General features: G+C 50.9%; 1 long non-coding RNA gene and 1 other non-coding gene across 2 annotated transcripts; both read left to right on the top strand.

The window, feature by feature from the left end:
* Positions 1-3,198: 3,198 nt before the first annotated feature.
* Positions 3,199-5,065, top strand: LOC146423464 (uncharacterized). The gene is made up of 2 exons (XR_014847526.1): positions 3,199-3,551; positions 3,931-5,065. It is a non-coding gene; the product is annotated as an uncharacterized LOC146423464 (long non-coding RNA).
* Positions 5,066-8,305: 3,240 nt separating this feature from the next.
* LOC146423463 (U2 spliceosomal RNA) lies at positions 8,306-8,495 on the top strand. The gene has a single exon (XR_014847527.1). It is a non-coding gene; the product is annotated as a U2 spliceosomal RNA (small nuclear RNA).
* The last annotated feature ends 656 nt before the right edge of the window (positions 8,496-9,151 follow it).

The raw sequence follows: 9,151 nt of genomic DNA, 5'->3' as shown, positions 1-9,151 counted from the left end.
GCACTGGACTACCAAAATGGCGTCGGCATCGTTCGCACATGCGCGCTGTTGCCGACTTCAAAAATGGCGGCCGCGGGGTCTTTTCTGAGGGAATATACGTCTACTGTGCCGCCTGAACGAAATGCCGAGTCCGAGGGTGCCACCGCCGCATTTTCCGGGCTTTGCGGGCTTCTGCTGAAGCGTGCGGTGCTCTGGACGGCGCGGGGGGCTGGCGGGATCCGCCTGTGCCGGGGCGGGCACCGCCGCGGTCGATTATACGGCGGCACCCCCCCGCCCCCCCGCGCCTCCCGGATCCTTAAACGTGGCCCTCGGCACGCAGCGGATGGCGGCGGCGGCGGCGGCGGCGGCGACACAGGTCGGGGCGGGGCCGCCGCGGGAGGGGGGGGCTGACTCGGCGGCCCCCAGCGCGGGGAGGGAGCGCGGCGAGGGAGCGCGGCGCCGCCGCCTCGGGGCCCCGCGGGACGCCGCTCCCCACGGACCGCACCCAAAATGGGGTGACGTCCGGCGGCGGGGGAGAACCGACAGGGGAGGGAACTTGCCACGCGGGACGGGGCCGCCCACGTGCCGCGAGCGACGCTTTTTTCCGACTACAAACACGCAAAAACCCCAAAATTCACCTGCTTCGGAACGCGCGACCCCCTCTCCCTTTTAAAGCCCGACGCAAAACTGCGAACGACCGCCTCGGCTAACACCGCACACACAAATAACATATACTACTTACAAAATACACATACCTATACTCCAACATATTATTACATAGATTATACACTAGCAACCAGCTATATTGCTCTGAAAATTTATTTTTGCATACCCTTTTTTTCTCTTCAGGACACTACATTCATGCCTGCAAAAAGAAAAAAAAATGTACAAACCCTTTCACATTGGGTCAATTAATATCATTTCTTTCTCTTCTTTAGCAAGTCAAACCACCTGCTTCTACAGCACTTCTTAACTCCATTCTGATGCTTGGCGAGAAACTCTTACGGGCCTGACATTGTGGCTACGGCTCTGGGATGATCCACATCAAAGGTGGGTGCTTTCTTCAATTATCCTTTCTTCAATGCAACACTTCCTTTTTACTATCTATCTAGGTCATCTCCTTCATTTTCATCACAATATTCACAAGGCACTGTCTACCGGGCATTGCCCATAAATGTCCACCCAGAAACGTACAGAACGGCTTTGCTGCGAGGCACAAAATCTCTTCAGTGTTCCTGCCACAGCTGCCTTTAGCCTGCGTTTCGTAATTATGGAACGTGCCTCGGCTGCTCCGGCGACGACACGTGAACGATTAGTTCTTACTGACGTTTAGGCTCAAAAAGGACGCTTATGAAGCGACAATGCACTGCAGGCCCCTGGACACATGTCCTTCCCTAAGGGAAAAATTCAAGTACTTGCCTCTTCCCTGCCTTGCTGCTACCAAGCACAGAAAATTGCACCTGAAGGAAGCTTGGAACCCTGTCTCTGAGATTTTCCACTTGCTTAGAGCTTTTTATCCATACTTCTGCATACTTACGAAAAATTACAGTTCCTCTATTACAACGTAGCCGATGTCCACGCTCACCTAAAAAGAGTCCCTGGGATTTGTTTTCTGTAAACTTATTCACAAAACTCCTTGTTCTTTCTCTCTCTCATTCATGGCCGTAGTTTCCCAAGGAATATTAAGCAATGCCTTTTTGCTTTGATACCCTCTATTTCATTTCCATTTCATTCCCTAAATTCTTTACATCCTGAAACTTTTTCTAGTACGTGCAAGATCACGATCCTAAATGGACAGCAGAAAAATTGTACAACTTCCCTAGCTCAAGATGTTATTTTTACTCTTTATCCGTTTGCTCTTCCCATCTCATAGCTGCTTTTTTCCGTGCACCTTTAAGGGCCTGCAATTCTCACTGCTGCGGAAGGACTTGTGAACTGCTACTTCCCCACCTTGCTCACCAGAGCACAGAATCCGGTCGGAAGGTGCCGGTCCGTCGGTGCGCAAACCTCCAGGTATGGCTAGAAAGAGTAGAAAAAATTCATTAAATACTTTCCCTTGGAGAACAGTTCCCATGCTTTGCAAATCTGGCTTCATACATAGAAATATTGGCACATCCAGTCTGTATCAATTTCAATACAGAACAGCATCGCTTTAAACTCTTGAAAACTACAGGGTTTAGATGATGTTGCTACCTCTTCTTACATTACAAATGTGGCTATGCTGATCTCAAAACTCGTACACATTTCTCTAAATATTTTATCTAATAATGGACGGTACATAAGGTGCTTTGCCTTATACCTCCACATACGTATTACCTGTGTGTCAACTGTGTACCACGTGCGTAGCCTACAGAAATACACTTCGGGATTAATTCTGATTCGTAAGGCTCCCTTACATGAGCCTTACAGAACTGCACCTCATCAATTATCCGTGTACACACATTTGGCTTCCAAATGGCCTAAGAGAAAAAAATAGTTTTGCTAACTCTTTCAATGCCATGTTCAAGGAATAACATAGCTCATGTTGCTGAGGAAACGATAACTGCGATAACCTTCCTTCCCTGTTCCGTACATGACACGCTGAAAGATGGTTCAGAAGGTTTACTTCAAACACGGTAGCAAATGACACACTGCTCACATGGTGGCCGATTCTCAGCCTCTGTTCCGCTCACTGTACCGCTCCAGATCAGTGATGCTTCCAGATCAGAGGGAAGCAAGTAAAACAAAAAAAGGAAAAAAAGTAAAAAAAAAAATTATCCCAAAGGGAACATCTGCAGGTGCTGGTTGTAGAATTGTTCCATCTGAACGTGTGAGTGGCCCAGGCCATGCTTCTGATAGAACTGTTTGGTGTGGATGAACTCTGACCAAAACATATGAGCGATACTTTGCTTCCCTTTATGCAATTAACACCTCTGTGGTAACCACAGTTCTGGTATTAGGTTAGCCCGAGACGCTGCAGCCTGACAGGGATCCTTCTCAAAACCTAGGGAGAAAACTTAGGTTTAGATGTCAGCACCTTCACTGATGACTTCTTTAGAATTCAGTGACAAGATGTCATTCATCTATTTTTCTTATTTGCCACGTAAGCCACACAAGATATTTATTCTTTCAGTTAGGACTCTACATCTCAGACTTGAAAAGGTTTCCATCATTGCCCATGACTGTGATCTCCCTCCCTCTTCCTGCTGGTCAAACCTGCCTCAAACCCCTGCCTCTTTTCAACACCTAGGAAATCCTTGCACACGCTGGGCACAACACACCCAGGAGTCCGAGGCCAGCCTCACACCTAGTTCCTAGCAGCTTCTGTCTGGCACAAATCCTGACATTTGCACAACTTTACAATACAAAATCCCACATTTCCCCATGGGAACCTGGGTGACAACAATGGCTCTTTTACACAGCAATGGCACATCACCGCTCTCGTGTAAGATAGGCAGTTTGGAGGAATCCCAGTGCACACAGAGCTCTGCTTCTTTACACCTTTCATCTGACACAATTCCTGCAGCATGCACACTATTCACCTACAATACCACATTTGGAACCTGGCTGCAAACGGTGCCTCTTTTACACACGTAACAAACTTTTCCACCCTTCTCATCTGCACACCGTGGCAAATGCCTCCTCACATCATAAAAACCATCTGACAACACTTCATAACAAGCCTCAGGATACACTAGATCGCCTCTGTGTTACCTCACTCCACTCAGTCAGGTTTTCTGGGAAAAAAAAGGACCTTTTGAACCTTTTACAAACCTGCTGTGGGACTAACAACACCGAGCTATACTGATAGCAATCATAACAATCCCTTCTTTACATTCATTTCAATTATTCACTACCCACAACAAGAGCTGTAACTGCTGCCTCAGGACACCGCATCTATAGAAATACTGCACCAATGATACTAAAGGAAGCGAGGACAATAACCACATCAAATCTCTTCTTCCCCCACAGCAATGACCACGGCCACATCTCCTCCTCTCTACCTCGAGGACACGCTCTGGGGAGTACCTGACAGCATAAGAGCTCTCAAGAATCTTCACCGCTGTCAAGATAGGCACTTGACCCCAATGAATGCAGCATCTCCTGCAAGGACTGATGCTGCCGCCACTGCAGCTTCTCTGCTTCCACACGGGGAACCCGGCAGAGCACGGCCACGACACCCTCTGCACGCTGCAGCTGGCCACAGCAGGGCAGGGTGGAGAGGGAGGCAGCAGCACTTTGGGGAGGCAGCAAAGAAAAGCCAGGGACGACCTCTCAGCCGGGACGAGGCCAAGGCCCGTGGCCAGCCACCACCGTGGTGGCAATGACAGCAGCGGTGGAACTCCCCAGCAGCAGTGGAACTCCCCAGCAGCAGTGGGACTCCCCAGGTAACCGGTGGCAGCAGATGCACCCACGATAATCAAAGCGCTCCGGCTAACTGACCTGGCGCCGGGTCACCCACGACCGTACCTCCAAAATGACCCGCTGTCACCACACCCTGCTGTCTAATTGCCCCGGCACCGGATCACCCACGGCCATACCTGCAAACTGACCCACTGTCACCACACCCTGCTGTGTTTGCCAGCCTGGTGCTTTTTTCCATATCTAGAATGTGAAATTTCCGGACAAGGAGGTTGCTTTTTCAAAATTCTACATGTGAGGACGCTCCAGTGCTTTTCCTCAACATGAAAATTACGGCTTTTGGATTTTCTTTATGCCCCTGACAATCTGCACGCTTTTGGATTCTGGCTGCGTCGGTCTGTGCGCTCTATGAAAAACATTCTACCGTTTGGACCTTCCGAGAAACGGAAATCTTCCAGGATTTATGAAGCGATACAACGAAACCTTTTCTCAAAACTGTTTTCTTATTCCCACCCCCTAAACTTTTATATAATTACACTCATCTATTTACATTATATCTATTTGCACTTATTATAGAGAAAATACTTACAAATACATTGACACTTATGGAACCTCTCCTAAGACACGAGCCACATATTTACAATGTTCAGCTTGTACATTTTGACACTTCAATATCACGTCAGACTTCTACACTCTAACCGTACACATCTACTCATATCAAACCTCTCTTTACATTAATATCTAATATCTGATTAGACTTTGTACAGAACAGCTAATAGATCTCTTTATTCTTTTTTTACATTTTGTCCTATATATCATCCTGCCTTGTAAGTTAAGCTCTTTCATTGGTTCATTTATATACACAACACTTGTGTTTGCACTTTAAAATCTTCTATCTGCTTTGGCCTTGCATGGACAAGCTTATGCAGGACACACATTACTCTCTCTGTCTCATCTGCATGGTGCCCCAAGGAAGATTTTACAAGATCATTGTCTCAAAGGAACAACAGAAAAATGGCAACACCTCCCTAGCTCAACATTTCTTTTTCCTCTTTTCCTAATTGCTCTTCCCATTTCACATGTTGCCTTTTTAATGCATGTTTAAAGGACTGCAATTAGCACTGCTCCAGAAGAATTTGGGAAGTGCTGCTTCTCCCTCTGGCTCACCGTGGAACAAAATCCAGACGCGAGATGCCGCTCTGTAGCTGTAGAAAACCTCCGGGTATTCATACGAACAATACACTAAATAAATGAAATTCTGTGCCTTCAAAGAAATTCCCCATGTCTGGAAAATCTAACAAAATACATTAAAAAACTCTCCTAATCAAGTATGTATCCATTTCAATGCTGAACAGACACACTTTGAACTTTTAAAAACTTCTGGCTTTGGTGCTACCCCTTCTTACATTACAAAAATTGCAAATTCTGACCTCAAATCTGGGTTCTGGGGGACCATAGGCAACTACACCACGGCTGTCACCAGCCCAGATCCTACCTAGGCCCGTATGGGATACAGGTTCACCTTGGGGTTACACACAGCTGCTCTGCCAAAAATTCCTCCTGCAGGCACAAGATTACACGGCAGATGTTCTTAGGCACACCGTGAAAGGGGGAGCTTTCAATGGCACTCTGGGATGCAGGGGGCTGCATCACCCACTGCCCTCAATACCTCTCACTCATCCTTCCTTTCAGCTAACGGGCCACGGCCCCCCACCCTCTCCACAGCCCCCTACAGCCCTGTGGTGCCAAGTGCTGCCCTGGACAACACGACACCTGTCAGCTCTGGAGCCCAAATCCTGGTTTTGTAAGCCTGTGGTGGGACTCGGCAATAGGGACTGGGGGCTGCACCTCTCCTGGGGTGACCTTTGGCTCCACTAACCTTGTGTGGTGACAATTCACACGGTAGCCAGGACTCTGCCCGTGTCACATGGGTTCACCCCCCATGCCGGTTAGGGCTCGCCGCTCCATACCCCACCTGTCCTGGACACGCTCTCACTCCCCCAGCAGAGGCACTACCCTGGGGCTCTGCACCCTGTAGACATTTACCTGTATCTCTCTGACATCCCCTCCTATGCCACCGCCAGCAACCCGCCTTGGGACCGGGCTCTGTCTCCCACACCCTTCTCCCTTCTGCTGCTCCCCATGCCTCTCCCACAAATGTTTACTAATGCATTCTATTGCTGATCAAACAGAGAAATAATTAACACATTCACACTTTTCATTAGGAGTTTATTTATTAAAGGAATCATGGGGAGTAATAAGCAAAAATAAATTGCATCAGCCTGCACTTACCACGCAGTTTTTCCTTGCTTAATAAGGTGATGCTGAACTCTCTCAGCAGGACTAAAAAATCCAGCTCTCCGGTTTAATAAAAGCCACCTTAGACCCACTGGGCCCAAAACTGTAAGAAATGTCACACTTGTTTTATAGAGCTCTGCAACTAGTCACATTGGATACTGCTTTGGGGACTGCCACAATGACAGTCTTGCCATCCTGGGAAGCTCTGGCTCTGAAGAGCCTGCTTGCTGGCAGCTCCTGCAGCCAAAATTTATCCAGTATCTTCAGCACCACCTTCATGCCACCCTAGGCAGCTGAACCGGGACACCCAGGACATTCCAGGCAGAGGTCCCTGCAGAACCATAAAAATCGTTCAGTGCTTTGCAAAGCAAAGCTCAGAGGGATACAAGGCATTTCTCAGGAAAACCCACCAAAAACCCAGAAATTTTAGTGACCAAAGAACACACTTTTTGGAATGCAACTGCAGCCCGGCTCGTACCGAACGCTACACCTATCCACACTTTTAAGGGTGTGGAAAATGCCTTCAAAAACAGGTTATCCCATGACCACCTCCCACTGACAGGATCCTTGGGGCAACTCTTAGATTTTTGCATGTTCAACTGACAATAGGAAAACGGGACAGGTGTTTGGGATTTCTCTGAGCACGGTCTAGCAGCTCACAATACCCTTTGGGCTTTTACTTTGGTATTTTTATAACCTGGGGTTTTAATTATTTTCTGACCTGTGCTTGTCATGGGCCTGCAGCATCCTAGTCCAGCCTCTTGGCTTCATTTGCCTTCTTCCACTGCTGGAAACTGCTAAAAAGCACAAAACAATGACACACGCTTCACACTTCAAACGCAAATAAATTACAATTACGAAAAATCTCGCTGCCACTTTTCTAAACTATTCATCACAGACCTTAGAAAAAGCAAAGGTGATCTGTCCCTGACAGGACCCCGCTGGGACACCCGAGCAGGCTCAGCGGGGCGCGGGGAGGCAGGCGGCTTTGGGGACGATTCACAGACACGCTGCCGCTGCCCGCAGGGACACGAGCCGTACCACCGGCTGCGGCTCCGCTCCCGCCCGCCCCCGTGGCCGCAGTGACTCCGCCTCCCCCGGCGCCTCCCCCGGCGCCTCCCCCGGCGCCTCCCCCGGCGCCTCCCCCGGCGCCTCCCCCGGCGCCTCCCCCGGCGCCTCCCCCGGCGCCTCCCCCCGCGCCTCCCCCGGCGCCTCCCCCGGCGCCTCCCCCGGCGCCTCCCCCGGCGCCTCCCCCGGCGCCTCCCCCGGCGCCTCCCCCGGCGCCTCCCCCGGCGCCTCCCCCGGCGCCGCCCCCGGCGCCTCCCCCGGCGCCTCCCCCGGCGCCTCCCCCGGCGCCTCCCCCGGCGCCTCCCCCGGCGCCTCCCCCGGCGCCTCCCCCGGCGCCTCCCCCGGCGCCTCCCCCGGCGCCCCCTCTTTGCCGGGGCGGAACCCGAATGCGGACGGGAGGGAGAGCCGGGGGTGGGGCTGTGCGGATTCAACAGTGACAGCACAAAGGGGATGCTCGGAAGGGTGGCTGTGAGATTTGCGGGCTTCCAGGGCTCTGTGCTTGTGAGGCGCGGGCAGGGGAGCGCGGAATGCAGCGTGGGAGGAGCTCGGGAACAACGCGAGGGCGGTGGGCGAGTCAGGGGCGAGAGCGGGTGGGGACCGCCTTTGGAATTCCCTGTGTATCGTTCCTCGCCTTTTTGGCTAAGATCAAGTGTAGTATCTATTCTTATCAGTTCAATATCTGATACGTCCTCGATGGGAGGACTTTATATTACAGGATTTTTGGGCTCGGGAGTCGGATCCGGAGCTTGCTCCCTCCGCTCCGCGCGTGGTCCGGGTATTGCGGTGCCTCCGGGAACGGTGCACCCCGCCGGGGGCCTCTGGTCGGTTAAAAACACATTTAAACCCGAGTAAACGTGATTATCCGCACTTAAGGGTAAACCGCAGCTCTCCGGACCCCTGAGAAGCTGCCAAAGCTCGGGCGGCTGTGATTCTCTCCTCCCTTCTCCTCGCAGGGTGCGGCGAAATGGCGGCGCTTCCCCCGTGCTTTTGCGTGCTATTTGGGTTAAACTCCGGGATCTCGCCGCTTTCTGAGGGGGTTTCCGATTTATATCAGGGTAATGGAGGACATTAATGTCATTTAAATGAATCTGGGAGGGGATTTGGGGCAGTTTTGTCACATAAACACGTGAAGGAGGTGAGCAGCGGGGCGGGGGAGCCGCACGGCTTTCTTTTTGCAGCTCTTTGACCGCGGATGTTTCTACGATGCAAATAAAAATCTCAATTCTTTTTAAAAACACCGATTTTGTTTATTTGTAAAGTAAAAAAGGTGCAGAGCTTCATCACAGCCGCTTCGGCAGCGGCTGGGAGGTCCTGGGGGTGACCTAAGAGATCCCGGAGTCCCCAAAGCCAGAAAATTCCCTAAAGCCCCTCCCGACCCTCCCCGGTTTCCTCAAGAATTTTGGGGGCGATGTGACAATTTTGGGGGATTTTCGGGCGTTCCCCGTTTCCTCCACGGGATTTCCCC

The sequence above is a fragment of the Lichenostomus cassidix genome, unplaced genomic scaffold, assembly GCF_008360975.1.
Source record: "Lichenostomus cassidix isolate B80296 unplaced genomic scaffold, HeHo_3.0 HiC_scaffold_622, whole genome shotgun sequence".
Lineage (NCBI taxonomy): Eukaryota > Metazoa > Chordata > Aves > Passeriformes > Meliphagidae > Lichenostomus > Lichenostomus cassidix.
The sequence above is the reverse complement of the archived record's forward strand: the minus strand, read 5'-3'. Positions and strand labels throughout refer to the sequence as shown.